Source organism: Lipotes vexillifer, unplaced genomic scaffold (assembly GCF_000442215.2).
Source record: "Lipotes vexillifer unplaced genomic scaffold, Lipotes_vexillifer_v1.1 scaffold330, whole genome shotgun sequence".
In the NCBI taxonomy this organism is placed as follows: Eukaryota; Metazoa; Chordata; class Mammalia; order Artiodactyla; family Lipotidae; genus Lipotes; species Lipotes vexillifer.
The window spans coordinates 1827025-1838968 of NW_006775627.1; the positions used below are offsets into that span (position 1 = coordinate 1827025).

The 11944-nt window shown below is 36.7% G+C and overlaps 1 protein-coding gene across 1 annotated transcript in view; it reads left to right on the forward strand.

The window, feature by feature from the left end:
* COBLL1 (cordon-bleu WH2 repeat protein like 1) overlaps window positions 1–11944 on the forward strand; it is a 158763-nt gene that overhangs the window by 97119 nt on the left and 49700 nt on the right. The gene's annotated exons all lie outside the window — the stretch shown is intronic.

Sequence of the window (11944 nt, forward strand, 5' to 3'; positions counted from 1 at the left end):
CTGCAGTATGCGGGCCTCTCACTCTTGTGGCCTCTCCCGTTGCGGAGCACCGGCTCCGGATGCGCAGGCCCAGCGGCCATGGCTCACAGGCCCAGCCGCTCCGCGGCATGTGGGATCTTCCCGGACCGGGGCACGAACCCGTGTCCCCTGCATCGGCAGGTGGACTCTCAACCACTGCGCCACCACGGAAGCCCAGGAGACTGATATTTTTAATACCTGAATAAAAATTGGAAACATGGAATAAAGCCAAGTGTAATTTTCCATTTCATTTTGAAGTGGAAAGTTACATAAGTTCTATACTTGGTCTTGTTCCACCTTTCACCTTCAACTACCCGTTTGTTATCAAGAGTCCTGTTTTAGAAATTTAAGCTATTTTGACCTTAGTATTGCATGTGTATGTGTATGTATATATGTGTGTGTAGAACAAAAGAATAAGCAGGCAACATATTGAGTACTGCATTTTTGCAATGTGGTTTTACCTAGATGAAATTTATTCAAGATAACCTTAATCTTGAGATTTATTCTTAAGATTATGTACAACTCTATGAATTATTGAAAGTTCATGAAAATAGAAAAGTTCAGCATTAGCAAACAATACATAGTATTGTGTATTAAATTCTCATTAAATTTAAGTAAGTTGCACTTTGCTATTTATTTTGTATTGGAAGTAGTTTTGGAGGTGACCCATTGAACCCTATTTAGGAGGTTGAGAACCCTGTGACTGACCTTGGTGGGCTTCCACCTTAGATGCAGGTGGGTTTTGCCTCTTCTGAGGGAGGAAGGCATCTTGTAAGTTAGAGACAGTGGCCATCGCATCATTTTCAATCCTTGAAATCACACCATTACCCTGGTTTTAAAATAATAATGGTAATGGCTGTGGCTAGGGGTAATAAAGGCAATTCCTCTTATGTTCCCTGAATTCAAGGTAATTTTTTTAAAAAGTCAGTATTTTTTCCTAGTTCTTCACTGATGCTGACAGGTAACAATGGTTTCATTATCAGTACTCCTCAAAATTTCATCTTGAATATACCAGTCATCTGTTTATATTGCCATCTTCTGTACTGTCTGCCTTCTGGATTCTTTACTATCAGCCTTCTGGGTTCTTTGGGTTCTTTGTTTGTACTGAAGTCCTCAGGGACTTCAGTATTAGAATCACGGGTTTCCCCTCCTGTCACCCATCATAATTACTTTAAACTTTTCCACATGCTACCCTGAGCTAGCTTTTCTTCTGTTTCCTTGACTCTGGGAAAATACATCCATAGTGTACATCCCCTGTCCACCTGGACCGTGGTATCTTACCACTTTGAAGCTGATCCAATACTGAGATCTTAGGTTCTCTCCTTGACACAACTTTTTTGAATCTAGCTTATCCACTTTCTCTTTCTTAATTGGATTTGTTCTTCATCCTCCTTATTAAGTCTAATTGATGATTTCTCTTCCTGTTGCTGCATTTTTCTTCATATTTGACTTGGATTCTGCATCAGTCATTTCTACCACACTTGTACTTACAAGGACCCTAGATTTTCCCCATCCTTTTGACCTTCCAGCATGTTTGCCTTCCAGGTTCCTAAACTGGAGTAATTTTCCGTCAGTCAGCTTTTTGTTTCTGGGCCACCAACTGTTGTTGAATTGCTTCAGTTTTCTTATCTATAAAAAATGTTTTATAACTGAATTGTTGTTGGGATTAAATGAAATACTTATCAGTGCCTGGCACATAGTGACTTCCACCATTTTCTTTTGAGAACTGTTTTCCTTAACCCTGAGTGCTCTCCATTCATTCCCCACCCTCAGGTTAATCTGACTAAAACATCCCTCTGTTTGTGGCACTCGCTTTGATAAAAGACTGCAGGGATGGCAATTCAACAAAGTAAGGAAGTCCAAGCTAATAAGCCTGGACACTGGGCCACCTTCTCTTCTCCTCTGGAGTTAAGCAGTCTTTCCTTCACTACTCCCCTTTAAATAGCTTAAGCTTCAGCCGCATGACTCTTTGATTCTACGGATACTCTACTTTTTCCACCTCCACACTTTTTTTGGAAAGCCATTCCATCTTGAGTACCTTACCAGCCACATTTTATCCACTTAATGTAGCTCAAGTGACACTTTTGATTTAAAGGCTCCCTGATCTCCCCAGAATGAACTATTACCTCCGACTTCCAAACTCTTCTGACACTTTATACCATTGATAGGACAATCATACATTGTCCTATGCTATAATTTATATATGTATCTTATCTTCTTAAATAAACCATAAGATCCATGCAGGTATCATAACTTTTCTTCTTGGTGCTTAGCACAGTTTATTTTTTCTTTCTTTTTCTTTTCTTTTCTTTTTTTTGTTTTTTACAGTTTCTTGCAATGTAGTAGGCATTTAGTAAATTCAGCATATTGGCATATTGTCTCCCTAAATCTTATATGTTGATGGAGGTAGCAACGTAAATGGTGTGTCTTGAAGAGGCATTTGGATGGGTCCCAGTAGCTTTCCCAGAATCTCTTAAATATATTTCCTCAGGTAGAGAGTAAGGCAAGAATGCCCCAAATTCTGATTGGTTTTTAAATTTTGTTTGAAAAATTTAAACAAAATTTTAAATTTTGGGGCTGAAAAACTTTTCTGAGAATAGAATTTGTTTTATATCAGTGTTTTTACTAGGGGGTTTGATTTTGAGACTTTGTTCCTAATAGTTTTATCACTCAGGAATGACTCAAGTTGTAGACACTATGACTAACTTTTTTTTATATTAAATGTTTATAATTAAAAGTGGTTGTGTGATTCTGAATATTTCAGGAATGTGATTCTGGATATCTCAGGAGTGATTCCAGATATTTTAGAAGGCGATTCAGGATATCTTCAAGAGTGTGATTTGGGGTATCTTGAAGGTTGCGGCAACTGCTGGCCCATTATTTAAAAAAACAAAAACCAAAACCAACGTTTAACAATAACAACAAAAACAAAAATGTACAAATAGAAAAATTTATTTCTGAAAAATGTTAGCTACCTATGTGAAGACCCATGATATAGATAACTTAAATTTCTTCTGGGCTTTGTTACCATAAATGGAATAGGAAAATTTTCAACAAAATCATACAGGAATTTAGTGGGGGACTACAGAAGAATCATTTTAAATAAGTTTAAGGGCATAAGGTTTTCTTAGCTAAGTCAGAGTTCCACAATGTTACTATGAAGGATCTCTAATTTTTTGAGACCATCTCTTCTTAATTTGTCTAAATATTCTTCGTATATTATATTTATTTTGATAGTATTATTTACATATATATTTCCTTTGGAGAATAATGTCAATATGAGCCCGAAATAAATATTTAGAAACTTATCATATGCTTCATTTAACTGTTCAGAAAAGTTTTGCTTCTCAAAATGTATTCTTGGAGAAGATTTTGAGAAAGTTCCCCTCTCTTCTTATACAATTCATGCAGAGATATGCTCAGAATGTTTCATTTTCGAGAATGTAACACACAGCATTATTTTCAGAAGAATGCGCTTGTTTGTACATTGATTTTTCACCAAAGAGCTTATTCGGATTAAGGAACACAGTAAGATTGGAGGTGGTAATAGATTTTATGCTCAAGGGCAAACTAAAAACTTGTTATCCTGAATCAGGTTAGGAGCCTTCTGCAGGCTTACCAATCTTTTGGTACCAGAACTTAGTGATATTGCCTCTTCAGTGACCAAACGTCACCCGATGTCTGTTATCTTGCCTTTGCGATCCTTGACTTACATTGAAGATAGCTGAGTGGCAGCCAGAAAACTCTTGGGCATTTCTGTGTGTCCTGTTATTACGAATGATTGGATTGAAGGAAGAAGTACAGGTATATGTGTATGTATATGTGTATATATATCAGACACTACAGAGAAAAAGGAAATATGTGGGTATGTTTGTACATCACTGTAGGTCCTTACCTTATAGTCAGGTGTCATTCTCACTGAGTAAGTATTTTCCCTTTTTCCTCTTTCTCTGAGGACACATTAAAAGCAGTTTTCATTTGGGAATTTGATAAAAGATTGACATTAATCCTCTTTGTTAGCCTATAGGGAGAGCATTCTATGGGTATATTAGCATCCTCTCTCTCCTGTTACTTACGATATTTTATGACCTGAATACCATAAATAGGAATTTGCTTTGATCTGAGCAAATCTTAGAATACCAGGAATGAAAACACAAAGAAAGCATAGAACTTGAAGTTAGAAATCTCAGGCTCTACGGTTTATTACATAACTTGCTATGTGATGTCAAGCAAGTCACCTCACATCTCTGGCCTTTAAGACCAGGGTTTTGAAGGGCACTGGGTGGGTCAGAGAACTAGCTCAGGAGAGTTTTACATGGACTACAGTGCCACCTATTGGAAAAAAGTAGACTATGAAAAACGACAAGAAATTACTGGATCAATGTGGGTCAATTTTGTTTAACTCACCCCTCTCCAAAAAAAAAAAAAAAAACCAGTAATACAACGAACGGTATGGGTCGCAGAAGAGTTTCAGAATTTCGTATCATTCTTATATTTATTGAAAAATGTCAAATGACAGACAGATGTGTGATGAATATATCATATAATAGGGTAATAGATTTCAAAAACATACTGCTAAAAATCTGTTGCATGGCATAATCACATTGAACTCCATAAGGATGCTTTAAATTTTGGTTTAGATACTTTTTCAATTGTACCTGCTTAAAATAAAAGTTGGAAGTTTAGCTGTTAAGTTATTTAAGTGTAACAGTCCTGCCAGAGTTTCTACCTAGTTGGAATCCTGTACTCCAGGCTTCGGCACTCCCCCACTGCCCTGAGCCAGGCAGCACGTAAGTCTCTGTTGGCTGATCGCTCTCCTGGTTTGAGAAACAGACAGAATACTAACAAATGCCCTCCAAGTCCTAGGAGGGCCACCCTCATCCCTTTCCTTTCCTGGCATCTACACCTTATAACAATGACCCTTCTAATTTTACTTTTAATTTTTTATGACTATAAATGCAATGGCTGGGCCTTACAGAAAGTAGGAAAAGACAGATAAGCCAGAAAAAATACTTAAAACACCGTGTCATTATTAAGGAGATAGATTACAGTTACTAACATTGTGGTATATAACCTTTTACTCACACAGACATATACACAGACATAACACCACACACACTCACAATTGTATATCTACACATATACCTATATAGAAACCTTTTCCTCTTTTGCCAATATGACATCATATTGTACATGCTGTCTTGTAACTCGCCTTCTTTTTCAGTTAATAATTTCTAACTTCTATGTCAATAACATTTTATCTTATCTTTTGCCCATATTTGAGTTGTCCCAATTGCAGTGAGATATATTTGTGGTATTTCTCTTTTTATAAGGGGTGCGTATGTATGTTTAATAGGTATGTTCCTAAATCACAGTTTTTATAAAGGTAATTGTTTATAATTAGCTTCGAATATAATATCCAAAATAAATGATCAAGGAGAGTTTAGTCTAAAGTGGAGAATTTCAACTTTTTTTTTGTTTTGAGAAGTATCTGTTTTCAGTATTTGATATAAGACCTTTTATCAATTTAATACTACCCTGATCTATTATTGTCTGCAAATTTAAATTGTGTGTTACTTTCTTCAGAATGTTTCCTATTGCATAATTCAGTAAGCACTCTCAACTTTGAGATTAGGTTTATTTGTTTTAGGTACCTGATCCACTTCATTTCATGCACACAAGCATAGTTAGAGAGCATTCCTGAACTCATTCCGAATTAGGTGGGTTAGCTTCATTCCTGAACTCATTACTAAAGGAGGTGGGTTTGCTTAAGATAAATAAACATCAGTAACAATGGAGAATGTTTTAAAAGTTCCTATACTGTTATTGGTAAGTTTAATTGGGTTGTTGGTATGCATTTGTAAGGGACAGCTGGAACCAATTTAACTCAACTCAGTTTTGAGCATGTATCTAGAATGGGTAAAATACCTTATTAGATACTGGGGTAGATTTAAAGAATCATACTAAGGAAGAATCTTACTCATTCGGGTGCAACCCCTTATCAGATGCTTGAAATCCATCTAGTCATAAAAGACTTATCATCATGCATCTTCATTTTCCTATGACAGTCCCTGTTTGTACCTATTATCCCAGAGTAATTACTAATAGTGCCCCTCTTTCGATCTCAGGTGTCCAGATTGGATGATAAATTTCATTGCAACCCTATTGGTAAGTGACTTTGTTTAAGCACCTCTAGGGTTTGGAAATTCACCTACATAGTTGTTGGAGCTGATCTGAAAGCTCTTTGGCGAATCATGACTTTCATTTTTGATATCCAAGTGGATCTTAAAAACACAAAAATGGGAAGTCTTGTCTTATCTAGCAGGTCATAAAACTAGGACAAGATTACCCTTAATATGTGTCATGAATGCAGGAAGGGTCACTGGAGGATTTTAGGGGGTAATTTAGTGATACCATCAATCTATGAAGTAAAACTGGAGCAGATAGCAGATAGCCTGTTGCAAACCATCCACCCTCTCCTGAATCCTGATTCATGGGATCATGAGGCTAAAATGTGGCTGGATTAGGAGTCAGGACATTTTGATCCTGACTGCACCCTAATTCTATTTATACTTCTCATAATCTGTTCATGTAACTTCTCTAACAACAATTTTTTCATTCGTAAAGTGGGAGTAGCTTTTGTGGTGGTTGTGAGCTCAAATGAGATAATAGGTATGAAATTAATGCAAGGGATTGTTTGTTTCTATAAGGAGTGGGAAATCTCATAGGGATTTCTTCCATTTCAAAGAAGAGTTTCTAAAGAGTTTTTTTTTTTAAATCGGCCCTCTAGGCAGTCATAAGAGAAAAAAATCTGTAAATAATGCAAAGCAGACTCTTAAATAATAAACCAAAATTGAAAGTAATGTGGTAGTATAGAGGAAGAAAAGACTTTCTTATTTGAATGAGGAAGTAATGAACAAATTCAGCCAATCCTTTTCAACTTTTAATTATTTGGCTGGGGCTTCAGGTAGACTGCTGGCATGTGCTCCTACCTTAGCAAACAGGAGAACAAGCATCCTTCCTGTGGTGATCACGTGCTTAAACCTTTTTGCCAACTGCTGTTAGGTACATCAGCTTAGGATAATTATCCTCAAACCAAAATTGTTGTTTTTGGTAGAAATAACTTGGCATTCAGGTGGATAATTCTAAACTATACTCAAGAGATGGTTTCGTTTTCTGTGGGAGCACTTTGTGACTAGTTAGTCCCCAAAGCAGCCCCATTGCATGCAGGGCCTGCTTAAAAGTTAATATCCTGCCTTTATAGTGTTACAGCTCCTTTATGGTAGAGCCAGTCAGTAATTCCCACCCTCAGAATCCGCTAGGTCAGGGTCATCTCTTCTGTGCTTTTGGTGCCAAATGCTGAGCTTTCAATTAAATATTTCAAGCAATTGAACTGGTCTGAGGCTGTTTTCGGACAAGGTCTTAGCCCAACTTAATGCTTATATCCCACTTCTGTGTAAAGACGTACTGGCTTTAGACACAACAACGCTACTAGTCAAGTTTGTTAATTAAAAAACAAAAAGCAAAACAGCTTTCTCACCTATGTGGGTTTTTTTAAAGCATGTGAATCTCCTTTCAACAATTTCATCTTTTCATGCATCAGACACTGAACAGAAATCTCAAATGCATATTATCTGCTATGTGTTTGAACTCATGGATGTTTAAGCAAAATTACCTAAGAGATAAATAATCATTGGTTCCTATAAATTCACATTCAATGACCCTGACCTACATTGTATTAGGTCCTGGGAAGAAAGTCTGCTAAGAGGTGGTCCTGCTAGAGAGGAGTTCACATCTAGGTATAAATGGAACCCAGATAACATCTTTAGGTCATTCTGCTCTTTGAGGTCTCTGAAAGATTGGCCTGAACCCCTGTTCCATAAATACCCTTTATAATATTATTGTAAATTCTCAAGGTTTATGTTCTTGGAGCCGCCTCTGGCTTGGACTTTATATCCTTTTTTTGGATTCTTATTTTCCAGTCTCTACTTTTTGAAATGTCCTTTCTCTCCTTGATTTAACCCCTCTCAAAGCTACCAGGACCATAGCGATGGTTTGCGGGTCACCAGGGAGAGGTTAGTAAGTATATCACATACCAAATAACTTAAATGAGCATTTTAGGCCTTCTATGGAGTCCTTTTAACAACGCTGCCACTTGGTAGTGTCCCTGCAATCCTGGCCTCTTCCCATTGGCTGGCTCCTCTTTCTGTCTCTTGTGTCATCTTACCCTTTTCTTCCCGCATTCGATTTAATCCTGTCACCTCCTTATGAAATATATCTGGACTCTGACTAGTCTAAGCTATCATCTTCTCTCACCTAAATTTTTACAATAGCTTTGTAACCTCAGGCTACTGTGAATACAGCAATCAGAATATTGTCCTTTAAAAATGTAAAATAGATCCCATCACTCCTCAGAACGCTTTTGTGGTTTTATGCCTCACTTCATAAAATCCCAAGTCTTCACCAGGCCCTCCAGATCTATAAGAAAATCACTCTGATATCATGTCTACTGTTTTTACCCCAGCAGGCTGGTTTCTGTTTTTCTTTAAACATGTGGAGCACACTTCTGCCTCGGGGCCTTTGCACTTGTCAACTATGCCTGGAACACTCTTTCCCCAGTATCCCATTCCATTCAGGTCTCTTTTCCAATGTCATTTTTTCAGTTAGGACATTTTCTAATCTCCTTCCTTATCTTACTTTCATCATGGCACTTGTTTCTTTATCCTCTTCTCTCCAGATCACTGGTTCGAAAACTATAGTATGTGTCAGAATCAGCTGGAGTGCTTGTCAAAGCACGTATTCCTGTGCCTCAACCCCAGAGTCTCCGATTCAATGATCTGGACTGGGGCTTGAGAATTTGCAATTCTAACAAGTTTCCAGCAACACTGATGCTGCTGATTTGTGAATCACACTTGAGAATCAGTGCACTAGAGCTACTCTGTCCAATACAGTGGCCACTCACCACATGTGTGTTTAAACTATTTAAATTTAAGTGAAATGAAAAATTCAGTTTGTTAGTCCACTAGCTCAATGTATTTCAGATGCTCAGTAGCTACATGCAGTGAGTGGCCACAGTATTGGACAGGACAGATACAGAGCATTTCTATCATTGCAGAAAGTTCTATTGGACACAGCCCTGCTCTAGAACATAAACTACATGAAGATGGATTTCTTTTTGGTTCCCCCCCTTCCCCCTGCCCAGAATTATATTCTCATATTTATATAGCTGGTCCACTTGGGCTTACTTTAGTGTAAGGAATAATGTAGATACATAGCTTTTTTTTCCATCAGATTTTCCCCAATACCAGTTATTGAACGCTCAGTTCTTTCCCCAGGAATTTGAAATATCATTATCATAGGCAGTATTAAATCCCCATCTGTATTTTTGTCTGTTAGAGAACTTTCTGGTCTTTTGCATTTATCTGCCTGGGAATAGGAATATTTTCCAGACAAAATTGGCTTCTGGAATTATTGAATAAAAAGTTGAACCTGTAATTATAGAATGAGAGAATAAGGTTATAAAGAAGATCTGTAACTTTTACTTGCCTTTCCAAGAGTCGTTTATTAGAAGACATTTAGGCAGTGAGTTCAAAGGGTCTAGTCAGCATGCAACGTTTTTGCTACAAAAAAAGTATAGTATAGTATAGTAATATATACTGTAGTGTGCAAAGATTATAGATGACCATATTGACTAAAGGAATAGGCCATAATATTCTTGGCCCATTATCCACCACCTTTATTAAATTAGAAAATCTATATATCACAGATAGAAATACAGTAATTCATTAAGGCATATCAGAAGGTTTAAATAAGAGTGTCAAATTGTTATTATCTTTAAAAAATTTTAAAGTATCTTTTTCCTTAAAGGTTTACATGTTTGTACATAAAGGGATGAAAAAATGGTAGCACAAAAATAGGGATTAACAAAACAAAACTTTAAACTAATCACTATTTTTGTCTTGTTAACTTTTAGTGTATATTTCCGGCAGAGACTCTAAAGAATGTACATTTAAGAAAGTAAGAGATGTTTGAAGTGTAAAGTTTAGAATTTTTCCATGAATTAGTTGGCACATTTATATATAGAGAGAAAGAGAAATATAATCTGAACGTAGCACCATTTACTCATAGACCACAGTGGACAGCTCTCCATTTAGCTGGCAGTGAAAATTCTCTCCTCTTCCAGCTTAACTGTATTTATAATTATATTGTATTTTTCTAGGCATTACCTAATCCTTCTTAAGTTTACTTACTATCAGGGAAAGAAGTACCATTTTCCAAATCTAGAATTGGTACATAGAATCAAATTGCTATCATAGAGTACTGTGTTACGAAAAAATTAACTTCAACAATACCATTATGCTAGTTTTTCTCTCACTGAAATTAAATATATACTATCCAAAGCCAAAATTTGGGAAATTATAGAAAATTTATGTATGAACAGACTAGATAGCTCAAGAGAAGGACATAAAACTCCTAAATATTACTGTGCAAGCATTTAATAAAGATATAGGAAATGTATTTTGGGTATTGAAACATATTCCAGAGGACATTTTTTTACTGAGGGACTTAGTCTTTTATTTATTTATTTTTCTTGGCATATGTATAACGGGTACAACTTGTATGTGGGAGAGAGAAGGGAGGTGAGTGTACTATTATGAAATATACCTCAACTGGAATGGCTTAAGAATGGGCAACAACCATAGAAGGTGAGGGTGAGGTAGGGTCTGAATCCAGGGGATGGTTTGAAAATCTTTATAAAGTGTTTGACCTCAAGACCACACAGTGCCAGACAGCTAATCCTTCCCCAGCAGGACACTGCCTGTCTGAAAATGTTGAACCAGAGCGGCTACATACCTGGGAGTTCCACTTAGGAGACTGGGAATGAGGTGCATATGAAAACAGATTACTAAATTAAAAATAGCATGCTGAACAGTGAGATTTTTAGCCTCATTTCCCTGTCAACTTTCTAAAAAACTGGTAGCTGGGTTCATACATCTACTCAAGAAATTGGAGAATTATTTTTTATTGATAGTTACACCTCCCATTGGAAAAAAAAAATAGCTGTCCGCCTGATTACCCTCAAATGAAGCCCATCAACCTATATACCTCAGTTCATGAAAATAGGACTTTTACACAGTGTTTTAGTGTTTTAGTGCCTCAGTCTTAAATACAGTCTAATAGCTTAGGATCTCCAGATGTTTGAGGAAAGCACATAATACAAAAAATTTTTTGGTGTGCTTTCCTTAAAGGCTGACAGTTAAGAAAGAATTGGAGCAGAAACCAACACACCATTGTAAAGCAATTATACTACAATAAAGATGTTAAAAAAAAAAAGAAAAGAAAAAGAATTGGAGACCACACTGTTCTGTTGATGCTGTGAATGGAAACAAAAGTCTGTGTCAACAGTTGGAGTCTGTGGAAAGGGAAGCAAAAAATTAAGAAGTGTCTCTGAATCTCAAGTTGGATTAACAATTCCCTATAGAGATAGGTTATGTATTACCATTAGTGTTTAACACTTAATCACTATTTAAAATTATCTCATACATTTAATTGGTTATTTTTTCATTGTCTAGCATAAGAGTCCATAAACTTTTTCTGTCAAGACCCAGATAGTAAAAATATTAGGTTTTGTGGGCCGTACAGTTTCAGTCACATCTACTCAAATCTGCCATTGTAACACAAAAGTAGCCCTAGATACTATGTAAACAAATGAGCATGGCTGTGTGCCAGTAAACCTTTATTTACAAAGAACAGGCTGTGGGCCCACTTTGACCTGCAGACTGTAGTTTGCTGACATTTGGTCTAGTCCATCTAGCAGAGTATTAGATCTATGAGAGAAGGTATGCCATAACAGTTGTACCATGTCTCCAGTGCCTAGAAAATATTAAATGCTGTTTGAATGAATTAAGAAATCTGTACGACGCTC